Source organism: Schistocerca cancellata, chromosome 2 (assembly GCF_023864275.1).
Source record: "Schistocerca cancellata isolate TAMUIC-IGC-003103 chromosome 2, iqSchCanc2.1, whole genome shotgun sequence".
NCBI classification, from domain to species: domain Eukaryota; kingdom Metazoa; phylum Arthropoda; class Insecta; order Orthoptera; family Acrididae; genus Schistocerca; species Schistocerca cancellata.
This window is the reverse complement of record NC_064627.1, coordinates 407,937,382-407,958,986: the sequence shown is the minus strand read 5'-3', so window position 1 is coordinate 407,958,986 and position 21,605 is coordinate 407,937,382.

Here is a 21,605-nt window from a genome sequence, read left to right as displayed (position 1 = left end):
ACCCAGCTGTTCGCTTGCCCTCGTCATACTGTCTCCCTCCGTATTCCGTCGCCTCCTCGATGCACCGGCAGAGATGTTGCTTCACAAGGAAAACCGACACACAGAGGGAAATGTAGCGCCATAGATACATACGATTGCGGAAGGCAGGAAAGAATCGATAACGAGCCGTCGCCACGGCTCAGCTGCCGTGAACCTCCCCGGTTGTTCTGCGATGTACATCGGATGAGACCTCCAGTAAGATGAAGTGGCACCTCTGCCGCTAGTGTGAACGTTCCAGTACCTGGGCATTACCTATACCCCCACCGTCACAAGCACAGTAGCGACAAATTTCCGTCGCCTGTTCCTCGTCGTCTGCAACGACGTCAGCCAGAACCTCCTAAGCTGCTACTTCAACACGGCGAGCTCCTTAATCGTTATGTAGCATCAAAATTGCTCCCCGTCCCGCAAGTGCTCCCTCTGCCGAAGGCGACTGGGCACAACGTTTAGACGGTCCTTGGCTATTATTTTATGGCTGGTTCCATGTTTAAAGTCGATCATGAGACACTTACCCTGCCCTAATGGGATGGTGCCTAAGACTGGTCAACGTGCGTAAGCAAGCTGCAGCCTTGTGTATGGGTACCATGAGAAAACAATGGACCGGACGGGGTACATCCCTAAAACGCAACTTAACTCGAGGTCCTCCTGCCGGCGTCTACCCCACCACCAGTTTCTGTTGATCATATCGCGCCCCAATTGTCTCACTTTACGGCCTTTTTCATCGCCTACAGTCACGCACATATCAGCCTCCTAGATACGTGTCCGTCCAGGACCGAAGAGTCTTACAACCTATTATTGCGCTGTGTTCCGCGTTATGTGCTGGAGACCAAATATCCTTCCATCTGCTGGTTCATATTGTGGAGTACCATCCACCAGCCCCTCCTTCCTACGGATGTCCAGCCAATGTGGTATCAGGACAACAGGAAATTTGCCACAAAACTTCGACAGCACAACATCAGTTTGTCAGATTCCCCTCTTTGTCTCCTCCGAAAGCAACTCGACACTGACGACCACCATCTGATTCGGGCCTCTTCACACGACGGCTGGCGATTCGTGCAGCAAATGACTGCCTGCTTCATCCGAGTGTCACCAAATGCGATCGAATTGCAAATGTTTCTATACCCGGAGGACACACACTTCCCCGCCGCCAAATATCATGCCATTACATAGGTCAAGGGAGGGGGGAGGGACAGGGAAGGGAGTGGTTACTTACCTATTCCATGAAGGACCAAAATCCCGCCACGACTTGTGGACCAATTTACAAACAGCTCATGAGGCGCTCGAACACACGTCACTTTGTCGACTTTTATTTGCCATCAATCTTCTAGGTATCTTTGCTAGATCTCCACCTAGTTTGGGAGCGCCAGGAGCTGAAGACACATACCCTCCCGCCCCATCCTGTGGGGGTGTCAGAGCTGCAGCCGCCAAGGTTGGAATCGACCCCGACCTCCACTGATGGGAGAGCCTGCTGTAAATGCTCGGTTTCTTTTCAATTCTTTTGTTTTTATGCTATGTAGGTGACGTCTGTTCCACATAATTTCTTATGATTAATAATAATTCCAAAAAATAAATAAAAAACGAGCTTCTTCCACTTTTTTTCCCGTGTCTCTCACTTTCCTATGCCCCACAGGCTGGGTGGCAATGAGGGTGACACTCTAGCCAGGCCTCGGGAGTCGACCCCTGCACATTCTGCCCCCTTAGCCCCCTCCCCCCCCCCAAAAAAAAAAAGAAAGAGAGAGAAAGAAAAGAAAGCGGTCAGAGTGTCTGACCGCCATGCAGCGGGCCCAGGTACGGTTCCCGACGATGACGGAGATTTTCTTCGTACAGGGACTAGGTATTGTGTTATTGTGTTGCCCTCGTCATCAGTTCTCCATCATCGAGAAGCAAGTCGCCCAGTCTGGCGTCAATTGGAAAGACTTGCGACTCGCCAACCGAACTTCCCCAGGTGGGGACTCCCGGCCATCAATGCTATACGATCATTTTATTTCATTATGTTTAGATTCCTAGCTGGTTTTTTTTATTTTTTATTTGAATCATCAGTCTTCTGACTGGTTTTATGAGGCCCACCACAAATTTCTCTCCTGTGCCAACCTCTTCACCTCAGAGTAGCACTTGCAACCTACATTGTCAACTATTTGCTGGATGAATTCCAATCTCTATCTTCCTCTTCATTTTGTGTCCTTTACAGCTCTCTCTCGCTCTATGGAAGTAATTTCCTGATGTCTTAACAGATGTCCTATCATCCTGTCCCTTCTCCTTGTCAGTGTTTTCCACATATTCCTTTCTTCTCCGATTCTGCACAGAACCTCTTCATTCCGTACCCTATTAGTCCACTTATTTTTCTACAGTCGTCTGTAGCACCACATCTCAAATGCGTCGATCCTCTTCTGTTCCCGTTTACCCACAGTTCATGTTTCACTACCATACAGTGCCGTTCTCCAAACATACATTCTCAAAATTTTTTCCTCAAATTAAGGCATATGTTTGATATTAGTAGACTTCTCTTGGTCAGGAATGCCCTTTCTACCAGAGCTTGTCAGCTTTTGATGTCCTACTTGCCCCGTCCGTCATTGGTTATTTTGCTGCCTAGGTAGCAGAATTCCTTAACTTCATCTACTTCATGACCGTGAGTCCTGATGTCAAGTTTCTTGCTGTTCTCATTTCTGATAATTCTCATTACTTTCGTCATTCTTCTCTCAGTCCATATTCTGTACTCATTAGACTGTTCATTCCAACCAGACGATCATGTAATTCTTCTTCACTTTCACTCAGGACTACAATGTCATCAGCGTATCGTATCATTGATGTCCTTTCATCTTGAATTGTAATTCCACTCCAGAACCTTTCTTTTATTTCCATCATTACTTCTTCGATGTAGAGATTCAACAATAGGGGCTAAAGACTACATCCATGTCTTACACGCTTTTTAATAGGAGCACTTCGTTCTTGGTCGTCCACTCTTATTATTCCCTTTTGGCTCTTGTACATATTGTATATTACCCGAATCTCCCTATAGCTTACCCATATTTTTCTTAGATTTTCGAACATCTCGCACCATTTTACACTGTCGAACGCTTTTTTAGGTCGACAAATCCTATGAACGTGTCTTGATTTTTCTTTAGTCTTGCTTCCATTATCAACCGCAACGTCAGAATTGCCTCTCTGGTGCCATTATCTTTCTTAAAACCAAACTGATCGTCATCTAACACGTCCTAGCTTTATCGTATGTTATCAATTTAAATTTTATGAACCATATGGTCTGATAAATTGCGGTAGGAATGCTGACATCCTGTCGCACTTATGAGATACTAAAATAAGAAAGGTGCTTCTGAATTTCCATTACACACTTAGATTGCTCGTAACGAGTGACGAGTAAATATGATTTCGAATCGGATCTGCCGTGTACGATCGCACCGCTTCTGTGCTATAGGAATAATCATGCAAACACCTTCCATTCACCCATGCGTGATGAATTAAAATTAATAGAAATTTAGTTAGGCTTCCGTTATTATTGTATTACATTACAGACATTACGGTGAATACAAGCCGGCCGCTGTGGCCGAGCGGTTCTAGGCGCTTCCGTCCGGAATCGCGCTGCTGCAACGGTCGCGGGTTCCAATCCTGCCTCGGGCATGGATGTGTGTGATGTCCTTAGGTTAGTTAGGTTTAAGTAGTTCTAAGTCTAGGGGACTGATGACCTCAGATGTTAAGTCCCATAGTGCTCAGAGCCATTTGAACCATTTTTGTGATTGAAACGGTAATAGCAACTACTGTGGTTATGGAATGTGTCGGGGGACCACCAGTGGAAGAAGAGAAACCTATTTATGGCGAATCGTGTGAAAATTACACGTTCGGTTTCTCCCTTTGCATTGGGCTCCGTTGTCACATTAATCAGTTTGTTCAGAATGTAATACTTACTACCGCCTCAGTCAACTATCATAGCTGTTTCACCCAGACTGAAATATATTTGTACTTATTTACTGATGTAGCGCAAATATTTTAGGTTTCCAGACAACAGTTTCTATTTTATGATATATATTCAGACTGCCACTATTAGCCCTCAAAGGATGTAACCCAAATTTAGAAATACCGTTCGCGGCTGTTACTAAGGACACTGAAGTCTGCTGAATTTCTAAGAATTCGTGAACCAGTGAAATGTAAAGTTTCCATCCAGCAGGGGAGGGCTGACTGGGGGAGAGGCTGGGCTAATTGGCTCCTCCCGCCAGCAACTTGTGCCGCTGCGCATTCTCCGCCCGCTTCCGCCACACACAGGCGCCGCCGCCGTGCTGCCTGCCCGGAAAGCAACTCCGCCGCACGCTCTCCGGGGGCGCCCGGCCCTTGTCTCGCCTCGCGCACTGCGCCATTTTCAGTCGTTGGTTTCGGGAAAGAAATGACAGCGACGAACACGGCGTCTTCCCAGCCAGTTTAGTGCAGGACCAGTAAGATGAAACTCGCTCTCATTGTTCTGCCATGACTTAAAAGTCGTTACTGTGTTTACCAGTATACCAGAGTCTAGACTGCACATTTCCCTGTCGTGAAGGTGACCTTATATGGTAAGTATTCTTTCGTTTAAACCTTACCTACATTTCTTACTTCGTCTCCAGGTGCTTAGCCATTAAATTAATATTCCTAAACTGACATACACGCCAAGAAAAAAAACGACGCACTATAAACAGTCGGTAGATGTGATGTACATGCATAGACAAACAAATGATTACAATTTCAGAAAATAGCATGATCTGTTCAAGAGAAACAGCTTCACAAACTAACCAAATCTATAACTCTTTGGTCCACCTCTGGCCCTTATGCAAGCCGTTATTCGGCTCGGCATGAATCGTTAGAGGTGACGGATGTCATCCTGAGATATTCTGCGCCAAACTGTGTCCAACTGGAGCGTGAGATCGTCAAAATCCCGGTGTGGTTGAAGGGACCTGCCGTAACACTCCAAACGTTCACAATTCGGGAGAGTTCCTGCTACTTTGCTTGCCAAGGTAGGATTTGGCAAGCACGAAGACAAATATTAGAAACTCTCACCGTGTATGTTTGCGCATTATCTCGCTGAATTCTAATCCAAGGATGGCCTGCCATGAAGTACGAAAAAGCGGGGCGTAAAATATCTCGACGTACCTCTCTCCTCTATGTGTGCCGCGGATGGCACCCAAAGGGGTCCTGTTGGAATAATGCACTCTAGTAGCAATGAACTACATTCCTTTTCTACTAACAAATTTACAAACATAAGTGCATTTCCCATGTAAAGCTAAAATTCATGCATTCCATGTGTCAAATGCTCAGTCAGTATTTAATCTGTATAATACCAGGTGTTTTTATCTACGGTATCACATGGAATATACCGCAACTACCAACAATAGGACAACAAACAGCTGCTGAGTATCATGTAATGTCCTGACCTGCAACACTCCCAGTAATATACCAATAGACACAAACACAGTAAACGTACATAGGCACAAACCATTTCAGATGAGAATAGCTCGAGCTTCTACCGAGTCTTCTCACCTGAAATAGGTAGAAACAGGACATTACCAATCAACATGTTACATAGGCTGTATTACACATTCAAATACGGTATGTCACTTCCCTCTACATATTGCAAATTTATTCCACCACGCTCATTGTATTACATTTTTCTTTTTCTTTTTCTTTAACATTTGTATGTATAAATTATATTGTCGTCAGATAGGCAGAAACAAATTGTATAGAATCATTTTAACAACTGTTAAACACTCAGTTCGCTGTAATCTTAGAGAAATTTTTATATTATGTTCTTTGTATTATTTAAAAAAAGCATTAACAACTGCATACCAATAACACTGTAATACTGAGAAGTTTTTGCTGTTGGATTCAGAAGCATCCGACCAATCTTACATTTCAAGGCGGTGGGTTACTATGTACTCCTAATGAAATAAATAAATAAATAAATAAATAAATAGTCCTGGTACGAAATGAAACGGCAGTCGGACCATGCACTCCTGGTTGTTAGGCTGCATGGCGGGCACAGTTGGGTTGATGTCCCACAACCTGTATTAATAACAATTTGTGACCAATTATCAATTTGCATAGCTCACTCGTGGTGCGTGTTTTTTATTTTATTTTTTTCCTTAGAGTGTATAACTCACTTGCTCCCGTGCGTCCCATGACCCAATATGTCAAAGAGAATGAAACCATGTAGGGAAATACGATTGTCGAATAATCACTGGGAACAGTTACGTCCATTAAATATATGAAAGTATGGGTACGGGATGGTTTAAAGTGCAACGATTGCATAAAAGTAGTAGAAAAGAGACTACACAGCCCGAATCATTTCACTTCGCATCGTACTTTTCGCAGAAGCCAGAGGTGCATGAAGTGCTTCGTCTGAATATCGTTATTCTAATGTTAAGGAAAATAGTTATAAAATTGAGAACTGAAATAAGTAGATTAAAGCATGCCAGACAATGAAATCTCAATTATACTTCTTTTTTTTAGTCATCAGTCTTCTGTCTGGTTTGATGTGGCCCGCGGCGTATTCCTCTCCTGTGCCAACCTCTTCAGCTCAGAGTAGCACTTCCTGCCTACGTCCTAAATTAGTTGCTGGATGTATTCCAATCTCTGTCTCCCTCTACAGTTTTGACTCTCTAGTACCACGGAAGAAATTCCCTTGTGTCTTAACAGATGTCCTATCATCCTGTCCTTCTCCTTGTCAGTGTTTTCCACACAGTCCTTTCCTCTCCGATTCTGCACAGAACCTCCCATTCCTTACCCCATTAGTCCACTCAGTTTTCAACATTTGTCTGTAGCGCCACATCTCAAATGCTTCGAACCTCTTCTGTTCCGGTTTTCCAGCAGTCCATGTTTCACTACCATACAATTCTGTGTTCCAAACGGACATTCTCAGAAATTTATTCCCCAAATGAAGGTCCATGTTTGATACTAGTAGACTGCTCTTGTCCAGGGATGCCCTTTTTACCAGTGCTAGTCTGTATATGATATCCTCTTCGCGCCGTCCGTTATTGGTTTATTTTGCTGCCTAGGTAGCAGAATTCCTTAACTTCATCTACTTCGTTACCTTCGATTCTGGTATTACGTTTCTCGCTATTCTCATTTCTGCTGTTTCTCATTACTTTCGTCTTTCTTCGATTTACTCTCAGTCCATATTCTGTACTCATTAGAATATTCATTCCATTTAACAGATCACGTAATTCTACACTTTCACTCAGGATAACAATCTCATCAGCTAATCTCATCATTGATATCCTTTCACGTTGAATTTTAACCTCACTCATCAACCTTTTTTTTTATTTCCATCATTGCTTCTTCGATGTACAGATTGAACAGCAGGGGTGAAAGACTACATCCCTGTCTTACACCCTTTGTAATTCGAGCACTTCGTTCTTTATTGTCCACTCTTGTTATTCGCTGTTGGTCTTGTACATATTGTGTATTACCCGTCTCTGAATATAGTTTACCCCTATTTTTCTCAAAATTTCGAACATCTTGTACCATTTTACATTTTCAAAAAACTTTTTCCAGGTCGACAAATGATTTTTCTTTAATCTTGCCTCCATTATCAACCGCAACGTCTGAACTGCCTCTCTGGTGCCTTTATCTTTCCAAAAAACTGATCGCCATCTACCTTACCCTCAATTTTCTTTTCCATTCTTGGGTAAATTATTCTAGTAAGTAACTTGGATGCGTCAGCTGTTAAGCTGATTGTGCGATAGTTCTCGCACTTGTCAGCTCTTGCAGTCTTCGGAATAGTGTGGATGATATTTTCCCGCAAGTCAGATGGTAAGTCGGCAGACTCATATCTTCTACACATCAACTTGAATAGTCGTTATTTTAGAAATTTAGACGGAATCCCTTCTGCCTTATTTGATCTTAAGTCCTCTAAAACTCTCTTCCCTGATTCTAATACTGGATCCCCTGTCTCTTCTAAATGGACTCATGTTTCTTCTTCTGTCACATCAGACAAATCTTCCCCTTCATAGAGTCTTCAATGTACTCTTTGCTCCAAACCGCTCTCTTCTCTGAATTTAACAATGGACATTCCATTGTACTCTTAATGTTGCCACCGTTGCCTTTAATTTCAACAGAGGATGTTTTGACTTTCCTATCTGCTGAATCAGTCGTTCTGCCAATCATTTCATTTTCCATTTCTTTAGATTTCTAATGCAAGTATTTCGTCTTAGCTTTCCTGCACTTCCTATTTACTTCACTCCTCAGTAACTTGTATTTCTGTATTCCTGAATTTCCCTGAACATTTTTGTACTTTCTTCTTTCATCGATCAACTGAAGTATTTCTTCTGTTACCCATGGTTTCTTCGCAGTTACCTTCTTTGTATCTGCGTTCTTCTATCCAACTTCTGTGATTGCCCTTTTCAGAGATGTCCATCCCTCTTCTTCCGTACTGTCTACTGAGCTATTCCTTACCTATATCCTGTATCTATATCCTTAGAGAGGTTCAAGAGTATCTCGTCTTTCCTTAGTACTCCTGTATTCCACTTATTTGCGTACTGATTCTTCCTGACTAATCTCTTAAGGGTGGATGTAATGGATTTTGGTCCAAAAAATCGATTTTTCAAAAGTATTATTTTCTTTAGCTACACAGTTTAATCTATGTTGGGTGTGAATTTTATCGTGTTAGCAGCTTCGGAAAGGCTTTTAAATTGTTAAACTTAGAAACTGCTTGTTTCAGCGGAATTTTTGTCAGTGTGAATTCTATTTTCTTTCGATATCTTGGCTGACATCTATATCTCTGGCTGACATCTATATCTTTGCCTGAAAACTTTGTTGCATGTGGTCTATTTACGTTTTGACAATACTGACACATATTAGTAAGTGGAAAGTTGAATTCGCAAACCTTTACGTGGTAGTCAAGATTTATGCATAATGTGTGGTAGAAAAACAGTGTTTGGAAACGGAGGTTTTATGGAAATCAGTTTACCAACAAAAAAGAGGAAGCAGCTCAAAATGAAGAACATAATCTGTCATCTTCAGCATCGAAACTTGGGACAGGAGAATTGTACAGGTGCTTGAATGATGTTGATATGGCTTCCACTGGATTCAGACTTATTGATTTAGAGCTTCTCAGCCACGCTATAAGGTTTTCATGTTCATGTGTTACCTGTAAAAATACGGAATGCATGATTGTTTGTTGAAGAAAGAGGAGTGGGAATAGCTTGTGATTTTAAATTAATTTGTAATTCGTGTGGTTATGAATTTTCATTTTCCTCCTCCAAAAAAGTATCACTGGTACCTATGAAAGAAATTTAAGGTTAGCATATGCTCTGAGATACCTTGGACAGGGCAGGGAAGGAGGTAATTTATTCTGTGATTTTCTGAACATGGCTCCACCTTGTGCAAGGATGGAAAAAATAAATAAAGAAATTTCTGATGCTGTATGTGGTACTGTTGAAGTTTCTATGAAGAAAGCAGTGGAGGAACTGGTGGGAAATAAACCAAAAAGAAATAGATCCTGGGGTAGATATTCATGACAATGAATCTCCTACAAATGTTACTGACCTTTGTGTGTCTGTAGATGGGACCTGGATGAGAAGGGGTCACACATATCTGTATGGAGTTGCATATGTTATTAGTATTAACTCAGGTAAAATTTTAGATGAAGAAGTTATGTCTAAATACCTCCACAAGTGTGCAACAAGGAAAATGTCCAACAATGAAGACAGTGAGAAACTATGGCAAGAAAAGAATGCAGTTGCATGCTCTAAAAATTGGGGGGGGGGGGGGGGCATGGAGACTGATGCAGTTGTGAGGATGCTCTCCAAATCTGAGGACCAGTATGGTATTAGATATGCTAAATACCTTAGTGATGGGGACTCCTCTCCGTTCGAAGATGTAACAGATAAAAATCCGTACAATACAACGATAGAACATTTGGAATGTGTTGGTCACACCCAAAAGAGGCTTGGTGGTAGGCTTCGTCTCTTGCTGAAAGAGAAGAAAGGTGAAGTACTTGAAGATGGAAAGCCACTAGGAGGAAAAGGCGGGCTTACTCTGAAAGAAACTGATTCTCTTCAGTTACGAGGGTGAGTCAAATGAAAACTTAAATATTTTTAAATATTATTTACCGTGCAGAAGTGGTACAAAGCTGTATCACTTTGCAACATAACCTCCCCCACGCTCAACGCAAGTCCTCCAGCGCTTACAAAGTGCATAAATTCCTTTAGAAAAAAATTCTTTTGGTAGTCCGCGCAGCCACTCATGCACCGCGTGGCGTACCTCTTCATCAGAACGGGACTTCTTTCCTCCTATTCCGTCTTCGAGTGGTCCAAACATATGGAAATCACTTGGTCTGGTGAGTATCGTGGATGAGGAAGACACTGAAAGTGCAGGGCTGTGATTGTTGCAACTGTTGTACGGGCAGTGTGGGGCTTTGCATTGTCATGTTGCAAAAGGACACCTGCTGACAGCAATCCACATCGCTTTGATTTGATTGCAGGCCGGATATGATTTTTTAGGAGATCTGTGTATGATGCACTGGTACCAGTGGTCCCTCTAGGCATGTAATGTTCCAAAATTACGCCTTTTTCGTCCCAAAAGAGAGTCAGCATAACCTTCCCTGCTAATGGTTCTGTTAGAAACTTCTTTGGTTATGGTGATGAGGAATGGCGCCATTCCTTGCTCGCTCTCTTAGTTTCCGGTTGATGGAAGTGAACCCAGGTTTCGTCTCCAGAAACGATTCTTGCAATAAAGCCACCACCTCCTCGTGCAAAGCGCCGAAGAAGTTCTTCACAAGCATCAACACGTCGTTCTCTCGTGCCGTGGCACCCATCTCGCAGACACTTTGTGAAGCTGGAGCACATCGTGCACAATGTGGTGTGCTGACCCATGACTAATCTGTAAACATGCTGCAATGTCATTCAGTGTCACTCGGCAGGTTTCCTTCACTATGGTTTCAACTTCTGCAATGTTCTGTGCAGTCACAACTCGTTGTGCCTGACCTGGACGAGGAGCATCCTCCATTGAAGTCGCCATTCGTAGACTTACTGCTGTGACACACATGCATCACCGTACTGAACCTTCATTCGTCGATGAATTTCAATAGCTTTCACACCTTCACTACGCAAAAACCGAATAACAGAACGCTGTTCTTCCCCGGTGCAAGTCGCAAGTGGGACGGCCATCTTTATATTGATAATGCGACGGTATGTGTGCATCTGCACTATGCAGCCACCTACAGGCCATTATGCACGCTGTTTGTAGCACGCTTACCAACTTACAGGATAACGGAGCGAAATTTCGATTTGTTATTACAAATTTAAGGTTTTCATTTGACTCACCCACGTACTTTATGGGAGAGCTATCAGGAAAAACACACATAATTTAAAGGCAACGAGGCGTGCTGTGCGGGCAGTTTTTTTCCACAAACTATCCACTAACCAAACACCAGTGCACAGTCTGTGTCCGAAAGACGATTGATGTAAGTTCAACAACAGAAAAGAGACGTATTCACATAAACACTCATTACCAGGACCTGTTATGAATGCAATTAAGCCCACATTCAGGTTTCTTGCAAACCCTGATTTATTAAGGAAGTGTCTTACCGGAAAGACACAAAATGCAAATAAAAGCCTCAATAATTTTATTTGGATTAGATACTCCAAAAGGACATTCTGTTGACTTGAAGTACTCAAAATAGGTGTCTATGGTCCAGTTTTATGTTACAATAATTGAAATAATGGGAGAATCGAAGTGTTGAAGAGAGTTGGTATGATCCTGCTGTGCTTACAACAAATGCATTTTACACCATCGACGAGAGCAGGGTCAAGAAAGATAACAGATCAGTGTCTTACCTGCAAATACAGGCCAGATCGATTCGAAGAGGAGAGAAGAGAAACCTGGAGGATGAGGAGTATTGGTAAGGAGGATGGTAAGCTTATTATATGTAGAAGTACGAGAAGAAAATCTTTGAACCTCATTTTCTCTGTTTTACATTTTTTTACGTTATTAGAAGTCTTTTCTCAAATGTATATGCGCTAATTCTATGAAATTTTCAGGAACTGTGCGCAACGTGTTGCTATCTACCTGGAACTAAAAACTACGAGATCCTGCAATTACATTTTGATTTTTAGATGATTGTATGTAGAAAAAAAGTTAATCTTGGAAACGCAAAATTAAAAACTGCGTTAAGGTTACAATTTGTACCATAAATTAATAACTGCAGTTCTCAGGATACTACAATAAAATTTTCAAATTAATTGCAGTATTAGAATTTGAGTTATGGCTTTTTATAAAAAAAGACAATAAAAGAACTAAAAGTTCAAATTTCTGCCAAAATATTAATACTGCATATTTTATTATATTTTTTCGTTAAAAGACAGCTCTTTTGCTTTACACATGCAATTTTTATATTTGTACATTAATAAATATGGCTGTAATAATTTTTTAAACAAATGTTTACATTTTCCATCACATCTCCCCTTAGACTTCGGTCAGCTCTGCATCACTACTAAATTGTGACCTGAGTCTGTATCTGACGTCAGTACGCCTTACAAACCAGTGTCTGATTTCGAAATCTCTGCCTGACCATAATATAATCCAACTGAAATCTTCCCGTATCACCCAGCCTTTTCCAAGTGTAACTACTCCTCTTGTGATTCTTGAACACAGTATTCGCTATTACTAGCTGAAATTTATTACAGAAGTCAATTAGCCTTTCTCCTCTCTCTCTCCTTGTCTCAAGCCCATATTCTCCTGTAACCTTTCCTTCTATTCCTTCCTCTACAACTGTATTCCAGTCCCTCATGACTATTAGATTTTCATTCCCTTTACGTACTGTGTTACCATTTCAGTGTTATCGTATACTTTCTCTCTCTCTCTCTCTCTCTCTCTCTCTCTCTCTCTCTCTCTCTCTCTCTCTCTCTCTCTCTTCGTCTTCACCTTGCAACGTCGGCGTGTCTACCTGAACTATCGTTGCCGGAGTTGGTTTGTTGTCGATTTTACTCCGCTTAAGAATTTAACATTCAGTTGTCAGCTCATTCCTCTTTTCTAACCCAGTTAATTCTGTACATAATGCCTTGCGCAAACTGGACGCTTTAACATTGGAGATGAGCACAAGTTTTGCCGAAAGCCGTACTTAGAAATTTCCTGATAGTTGCGAAAAACATCTCACTGAATTCGCACTGTGTGCCATCGGAGAACGTAAATGGGAGCACATTGTATCGGCAACATGGGTATCTTTTCTGTCACGATGACTCAATGGAATCAACGGAACTATTTCAAGCAAGACATGTTTGCAGCGACCCACAACTTCTCACAGAGCGTCAAGAATATTTTAAGGAATTAAGTGATTACTTCAAAATGTTGAGATTCTAATGTAAACTTGAAGCGTTAGTTTTTCACTGAAGCCCAACCTGGCTGTAGTAGAGACTGACTAAGATGTATAGCCAAACCGCAAGACGATCTATAGAGATCAGCTGTCAGGAACCCTGATTAGCTACTGCGGAGTACAGTTATAGATCACGTGTTGAAGGAAGGAATTTTAGACTTTAACACCCAGTCGAGAGCGATGTCAGTACAGACGCAGAACGGATCACAAGCTCAGATTTCGAATGAACGGGGAAGGAAAAAAAAGAAACCGTACCGAAATTTGCCTGGAGCGACTGAGGGAAATCTGGATGGACTGATGGGAATTCGGACATTCGTCATTCCGAATGCGAGTCCAGTGTACTAACCACTGCGCCAACCCACTAGGACAGGTGCCGACGTCACCGACGGAACTATCTGTTCAAAGAAAACAGAACACGATTTTCACAGTAATTCTATGTAGCTGTCGCCACCGATCATTAGACAATGTGTGATTTCACACGGGTTCTACCAATTCCGTTATTGGTCCGTGGAGCACTAGCAGAACGATTTATGGAGTGAAAGGTCACGGTGGTACACAGTGGGCATTCAGAGAAACGTGACAGATTCCCGGCGAACAGTGCTTTCGCCAGTGAGTCGCAGTGACAATAAAAGTCTGTACGAATTTGATGATTGTCAGGAGCTGTGTCTCTACCTTATGCTTATCATGCTGTGGCAACAGTTTGTGAGCTATTCCTAGACACCAATCGCCCCAAAAGATTGGCCGTTGTTGAGCACGTATCAGGAAGACTGAAAACAAATTCGGCCCTCAGTCCATCAGAAATTAGCGCAAAGTCATCCAGAAAACTAAAAAATTATAACAGAACAAAAGTGGAACACATGCGCTGTTAGTTGAGTCTTTCGATCGCATAAAATACGCATAAACAGGCTTTTGCCTATGTAGTGTAATATCTTGTTCGTCCTTCCGGCACATCAAGAGCTCCATTGTGAATTGCAATGGCGACGGTCTACAATATTTTGTAGTGATTTGTTTTTGTTTATTTATTTTCTTTGTTTATAAGACCTGTCGTCTTTTTAGCCGTACATTGCAGTTTACTAACATCGATTTGATACTTTGTAGATAATGATACATCGCTAGATCTAAGAAACAAACTGAACAATTACACAAACGCATGTAAAGAAAAAAAATATATATGAAAGAAGATATGTATGATTAAAATTTTTGGTTAAATAAAACGTAATAGAAAAGAAGATACTGAAATATCTGACCCACGCAGGCTCGCACTCAACATTCCATTTTTAGGACATGTATGGCTGAAGGTTAATTTTCGTATGGCAGAGACGTTGGCGACATGTTAAAATTCCAACAGCTTGGGGTGTGCAAAAGAGATGCGGAGTACACATTCTGACAAAATTATTGGATATCTATATACCAATGCAGTATACAGAGATATTTTTATCAAAAGGAGTCTCCAAGATAGTTTCTGATGCTGAGTAAGCGTTTAAGGACAGCAAATAGTTAAAATGAAGATGGTACATGTCCGAAAGAACAGATACCATTGGTGATGTTGCAGCTCTCGAAGAATGAAATTACAATGAAATCCACACCATTAGCTGCTTACAGGCATTGATAAATAACAACTGGGACAGTTGAAAATGTGTGCCCCGACCAGGACTCGAACCCGGGATCTCCTGCTTGCACGGCAAACGCTCTGTTAAACTGAGCCACTTTTTTTATGGAATCACGGCAGTGAAAATTAGAGCCGCACCGGGACTAGAACCCGGATTACCAGTGTATCGCGAGCTGTCACTTTACCATTTTTTTAATTTTCTTTCCGGTGTTATACGCTTTCTTTTTTTCGCGAATGGTTGCCTTACCATATTTTTTTCTTTTTCCTACTTGCAGCTCTGCTACAAAAGAACTTAATATCTGGCTTTCAGGGAATCTCGAAAGGAGAACGAAAGCAACTTGCATCTGGTAGGCAAGCACGTTACTTTTTTTGTGCCTTACCATTTTTTTAGTTTTTTTTAATTCCCCTACGGTCGCAGGTTCGAATCCTGCCTCAGGCATGCATGTGTGTTATGTCCCTAGGTTAGTTAGGTTTAAGTAGTTCTACGTTCTAGGGGACTGATGACCTCAGAAGTTAAGTTCCACAGTGCTCAGAGCCATTTGAAACATTTTTTTTGTAATTGCCACCAATAATAAACAAAATATAAAGGGAATTAAAGAAATCAAAGAAAATGCACTCCTGGCAGGACAAACAAAATGACATCCACGTCCCGCCAACGTGTGGGTAGACGCACACTGAGTCCCAAAGCAGTCAGGCATGTTCCAGGCAAGTCTTCGCGAAGAACATTGCATCTTGCCGGAACTTTGGAAAGAGTCCTGGTATTACACAATCACACTGAAATCACCTACTCATACCTGGGACACCACAACTGCGCAGGGGGTCAAAGAAGGCACTACCGGAAAAGTTGGCATAGTACTGACGATATCGCGGATGGTGTACGAGAAAAGTAAAGCGATCTTGCAGGAACGTCCAAAAATCAAGAACACTCTTATCACCTTCATGGAAGAAATAAGAGATCGAGAGGCCTTTTATCCAGATCACAGCGTTGGTCTTTGTATGTGGGAAATATGTCTCATCTGGGAACAGAAGTGATTTCGGTGTAATGGCATGGGGGGGGGGGGGGCAGTACGTAGAAGAAAGGCAAGCATCCTCTGTATCAGCTGCCACAACCCTGCAGAAGATCCATACATCAGTCGATGTTCGTCTGTATCAAGCGTGTGACAACGAGGACACAACGGCGAATCTGTCATTTTTATGGCATGCAGCCACGCGGGATTAGCCGAGCGGTCTAAGGGGGCTGCAGTCATGGACTGTGCGGCTGGTCCCGGCGGAGGTTCGAGTCCTCCCTCCGGCATGGGTGTGTGTGTGTTTGTCCTTAGGATAATTTCGGTTAAGTATTGTGTAAGCTTAGGAACTGATGACCTTAGCAGTTAAGTCCCATAAGATTTCACACACATTAGATTATTGCATGCAGACGTAGTTGTGTCATCTATTTTCCATTAACGACCAGATGCCAGGTTGCACGAGAGCACTCGTGTCGAATAAGATGTGGTGCACAGAACGCCAAACCACGGGCCATGTGATCGTAGGATTTCGGCTTTCCACAACATTCCGAGTATGATTTCTCATCATTAGGCGGTAAACATCACATGCCGTAAGGTTCCTGGTACTAGGGAAGCGGCTTGGACGTAACTGTATTCGATGTAAAAAGGTCCTGACATGTGAGAGAGACGAAGAAATATGGGATACTGCAACGGGTGCCAGTTCGTCAATCAGGCTTCCCAATAATCGGTGGCGGGTCCACGATTTAACCATCGTACTTATATAAAGGGCAGCTGCTCTCTCTTGGACGTTGACAAGACCGACGCCGCCATCTCGAGGAGGAAGTGTCAGCGAGTCGTAGCGGACTTTGAAGATAAGACCCGCGCTTACAAAGTAGCTGAGCGTTCTGTGTTCCATTGCCTTTGGCATCGGTAAAATCTGTGCTAAATGGGGTAGTCACGAGACTAGATGAGTGTTAACAAAATCCAACCTTTGTAACATGTTTCAATGCTCTCAGGAGGTTGCCACGAACGTTCGTGCGGATAGCTTGAAGCAGGCGTTTATAGTTAAATGAGGTCGTGCGCGGTATATCACGCTTGAAGGTGATCCCCAAACATTTGAACTTGTCCACTAATGGCATGGAGCCACACTGTCTGCTGGAAAACCTCTACCGGCGGGCACAGCACTAGATTTCGTCAGATTCACACGGCTGCCCGCAGCAGTCCCGTACTGGTTGATCCATGCCAGTACCTCTCGCACTTCATCCTCCTATAGAACCAAAAACACCACGCCATCTGAATAGGCATGGCAGATGAAAACATTCCCCCCCCCCCCATTGTTATCCCTGTCAGCCGGCTCCTCAAATCGTGTAACAATGGCTCAAGGGCGATGGCGAAAAGAATCATCGGCAGTGGACATACTCGACGGACCGACGACATGACATTAATACGGCCCGCCACACTGCCATTGACCAGCACTCGCGACGCGGTACCTCGGAGAAGCCGCAAGACGTTGTTTATAAACCTGTGGGGAAAGGCCATCCGTCGGAGTACGTTCTCTAGAAAGTCATGACTCCTTCTATCAAAGACGTGGTCGAAGTCCACTGTCACTAAGGCACCGCGACTGCAGCAGGTCGTGTCCAGGGCTATGACGCCACGGTAACTGCTGTGTGCCGTCTGAATGCTACTGTCACCACCAAAGCACGTTTGATCCAGAGAAAAGACTTGAGGGATCACGCTCAGAAAGGCAAGCGGCAAGAATCAGGGCAAAAATCTTGAAGTCACAATTTAACATGGTCAACGGTCAATAATGTCCAAGTCCCCGACCTCCTGATGGCTTGGGGACGGGGATAAGCAAGCCTTCTACGAATTCGGATGGGAGGAGAAGGTAAGGGTTCATCAGTTCTTTATGCATAACAGTCCAGCGTGAACCCATGATGTCGTCGAATGTGCGGTAAAACTCCAGCGGAAACCCGTCGGGACCTGGGGCTTTGTTCGCCGCACCATTATGAAGAGCATAGGTGACGTTATCAGCCGTAATTGTCGCTGTGAGAATCTCCGCAGGAGCCCCGTCGAGGCTACCTGTCAAGGAACAGAGGATATCAGTCATTACCGCCATCTTCTGGTCCTCTGCTGCATAGAACCGGATGTAGCCATCCACAAAGGCTTTTACGATGTCATTCTCGGACGTCAATCGGCGACCATCTGGTGTGTCGAAGGCGCTGGCCAGCTTTCTCCGACACCGCTGCTTCCGAGACCAAGACGACTTGCTGAATGGCTGGTGACGTACGTATTTCCTAGTCGATCACCGTGCATGAGGTCCCCAGTATCACTGAGGTTCAGTTCATATACGAGCGACTTGAGTTCCTGGTATGTATGGACGGGGATTCTCCTAGTACACAATCGTGACATCTTGCGCGTACTATTGTATCGTCAAGGCAGTGACGCGTAAGAGATTTTATCTTCGCCTTAACCGTTGAATTTCAACCTGTCGTTGAATAAAGGGAGCATGGTTTGAGAGTTCCCAGAGAATTGTGAAATAGTATTCCATGGTATGTCGTTGTCACAGCATTTTGTCGCTACCGTAATTCATCATCGAACGATTTAAGAAGGCTTGGTCCAGTCGATCCACCACTGGAGTGTTGAAGGATACAATGGAAAGCGCCTCACACAGTTGTTCCACGTCGTCTCTACGACCTGCCTGCATTCCGGATCCTTGATATGGGTGACATTCAGCTTCCACAGGCCTCGACCGCGCCACACCTTCTGCCTCTGGAGCGAAACGGTGCAAATGTAGACGATATGGTCGGAGAAGGCGGTAGGCCATAACTCAGCGTCAAGCGTGGCAGTCACGATTTCTTGGGAAACGTAGACACGGCCAAGACATGGCTGGTGACGTACGTATTTCCTGGTCGATCACCGTGCATGAGGTCCCCGGTATCACTGAGGTTCGGTTCATACACGAGCGGCTTGAGTTCCTGGCATGTGGTGAAATGGGGATGTTGGTCCTTCTGAGATAACACACAATTGCAGTCGCCGTCAAGAATAATATGGTCGTAGCGGCCTACAAACAAAGGAGCGACCTATTCTGAAAAGAATGGCGACCGTTCCCGTCGCTTGGCCATGCCCGAGAGAGCGTAAACATTGATGATTCGGACACTGTGGAAAGTCACAGCAAGACCCTAGCCGATGGTAGGTAAATCACGTCGTCTACGTCACTGCCTTCCTTTAAAAGAATAGCTGTCCCACAGCCACCGTCAGCACACGGCGTGAGGTAAGAAACAGCCAGAGATATTAGGAAACGTCGCCAGGCGAACTTCCTGCCGAAGGGCAACATTGCGGTCCGACGCTCTCAACATTTCACGGAGCAATCGTAGTTTGACAGAGGTGCCAATGGTGGTTACTGGGACGCTCATGGAGGCATGAAGAGCAGCAGCTAGCAAGAAAGTTGTCCCAACAGGCTGCACATTCCCATCCAGTAACCCTGACGATTAGCAGTCGTGAGTTGGAGCAGCAGCATTCGCTGCTGTCTCAATAGTAGGTGTTTCGTCGTCTACATTGTTAGACCACTCAAAAAAATGGCTCTGAGCACTATGGGACTCAACTGCTGTGGTCATAAGTCCCCTAGAATTTAGAACTACTTAAACCTAACTAACCTAAGGACAGCACACAACACCCAGCCATCACGAGGCAGAGAAAATCCCTGACCCCGCCGGGAATCGAACCCGGGAACCCGGGCGTGGGAAGCGAGAACGCTACCGCACGACCACGAGATGCGGGCTAGACCACTCAAAGCCGTATGGATGGTGTGCGTCCAATTGAGTACCTGCGGCGTCCGAAGGCGGCGTCGCGTCGGTGGTGGAAGAGTGGTGTTGGCTCAGCTGCTGTTCAACGTCCATAGGTACAGCGCCTGGTGCAGGCAAAGATGGTTGTACTTCCGACAGGGGTCAGACTGGTGCTTCCACCACGGAATTGTCCATCGGGGGAACATCTTGATCGTCTTGAGAATGCATTCTGCAGGTGTCGGACGGGGCGATCCGCCGTTTCCGACGTCCCTTCGGCGAGCGTTGCTTGAGCAAGTGATCTTCAGTGTCAGAAGACACCTGGGGATCCGGATGGTCAGGCACAAAAGCATCGGTAGGCATAACAATGGAGTCAAGGGCCATCCCCTGCCCTAAAGATTGCTCACCACTGCACATGTCGGGAGGGGGAGGCAAGGGCGTCGGTGCGTCCGCAGCAGCCTGAGGCATTACCGGAGACGACGATGTGGCTGTAGTAAGAGCCAGTGGTGATCGCGGTCGGCGGTCGTTATGGAGAACTTCGACAAACGTCAGCGGTAGCGTCGTCGGAAAGATCGTGGCCTGCAGGTCCCCAGGCGTTAATTGTGTGGTTCTGCGTTGCAGACAACTGGAATGCAGGTGACCTTCTTTACCACATCCTGAGCATGTCTTCGGCTGGCAATCATAAATTATAATTGCACGGCAGCCGCCATTTACAAGTAGGACGGTACATGTTTGGTTACCTCTACGCGGATCTGTCGTACTCCATTGATAACCGGGTATGTAGTGAAGTAAACCCACTTTTCAGCTGTATGACTAAGCACCTTTCCATAAGGACGGAATGCAGATACGACTACCTCTAAAGGCACCTTGAAAGGGAGTTCCAATACACGTATCGTCCGCAGTCCAAGTCCTGCATGATCCACAGATATGTCACCGATGTGTCCACCAGAGTGACGGAACTTAAGAGCACTTCGAGTTGCACTTAGAATTTTGTCACATATGTCTTTGTTAATCAATTTTACGTACACCACACTGCTCACTATAGACAGGTGAATGCAACATCGTTGCAATCAATCTTCATCTCTGATAAACTGTTAGATTTCCAGTGCTTTTGGTCGGGCATATTCAGGTGCAAAGCTGATCTTCAGTGATAACGAAGTCTTTCGGGACGGCACTTGTATGTAAAACATTCTCGGTTTTCTTGCCGCGTCAATTAGGGATAACATCTCAAGCTTTCGACGATAGCCTCCATCGTCATCGTGAGGAGCAAATGACTGTCTTCACTGCTACTGGGGTGGTCTTTTGTAGCCCGTGGATGGCTTCTGATTGGTCTGCTTGTGGTTGGTCGGCGATTACGTACTGCTGTCGCAGACGGTGTCAATGTGTGCGCTGTTGGCGCCACCGCTTCCGTGGGAATGTAAACCTTGGAAGGAACGTCTCTGCTGCTTCTCTGCATCGAGCGCTCGTTCCCATGCACAGCTCAGATAGTATCCGCTATCACGGTTAAAGTTCTTCTCGCTAATTCTTATTTCAACAGCCTAATTCGCCAGCTTGTAGGTCCATAAGGATAATGTACTCTTTAGACGTGTTGTCAGTGCAAATGGTTCTCCTACCTACAAGCTGGCCAAATATCTAACAAAGTTGATAACTCCCATAGTCGGCTGATGTGAGAATCACATCAAAAACTCCCAGATGTTCACTGAAAAAATCAAACAGATTAGAATTGGTCCAAATGACATTTTAGACAGCCTGGATGTGGTATTGCTGTTAAAAAAGTTCCTGTGGAGGACACTTTGAAAATGCTGGCGGATCTTTTTCCTCCTGAAACTGTAAAGTTGTTCCGGCATGTGATG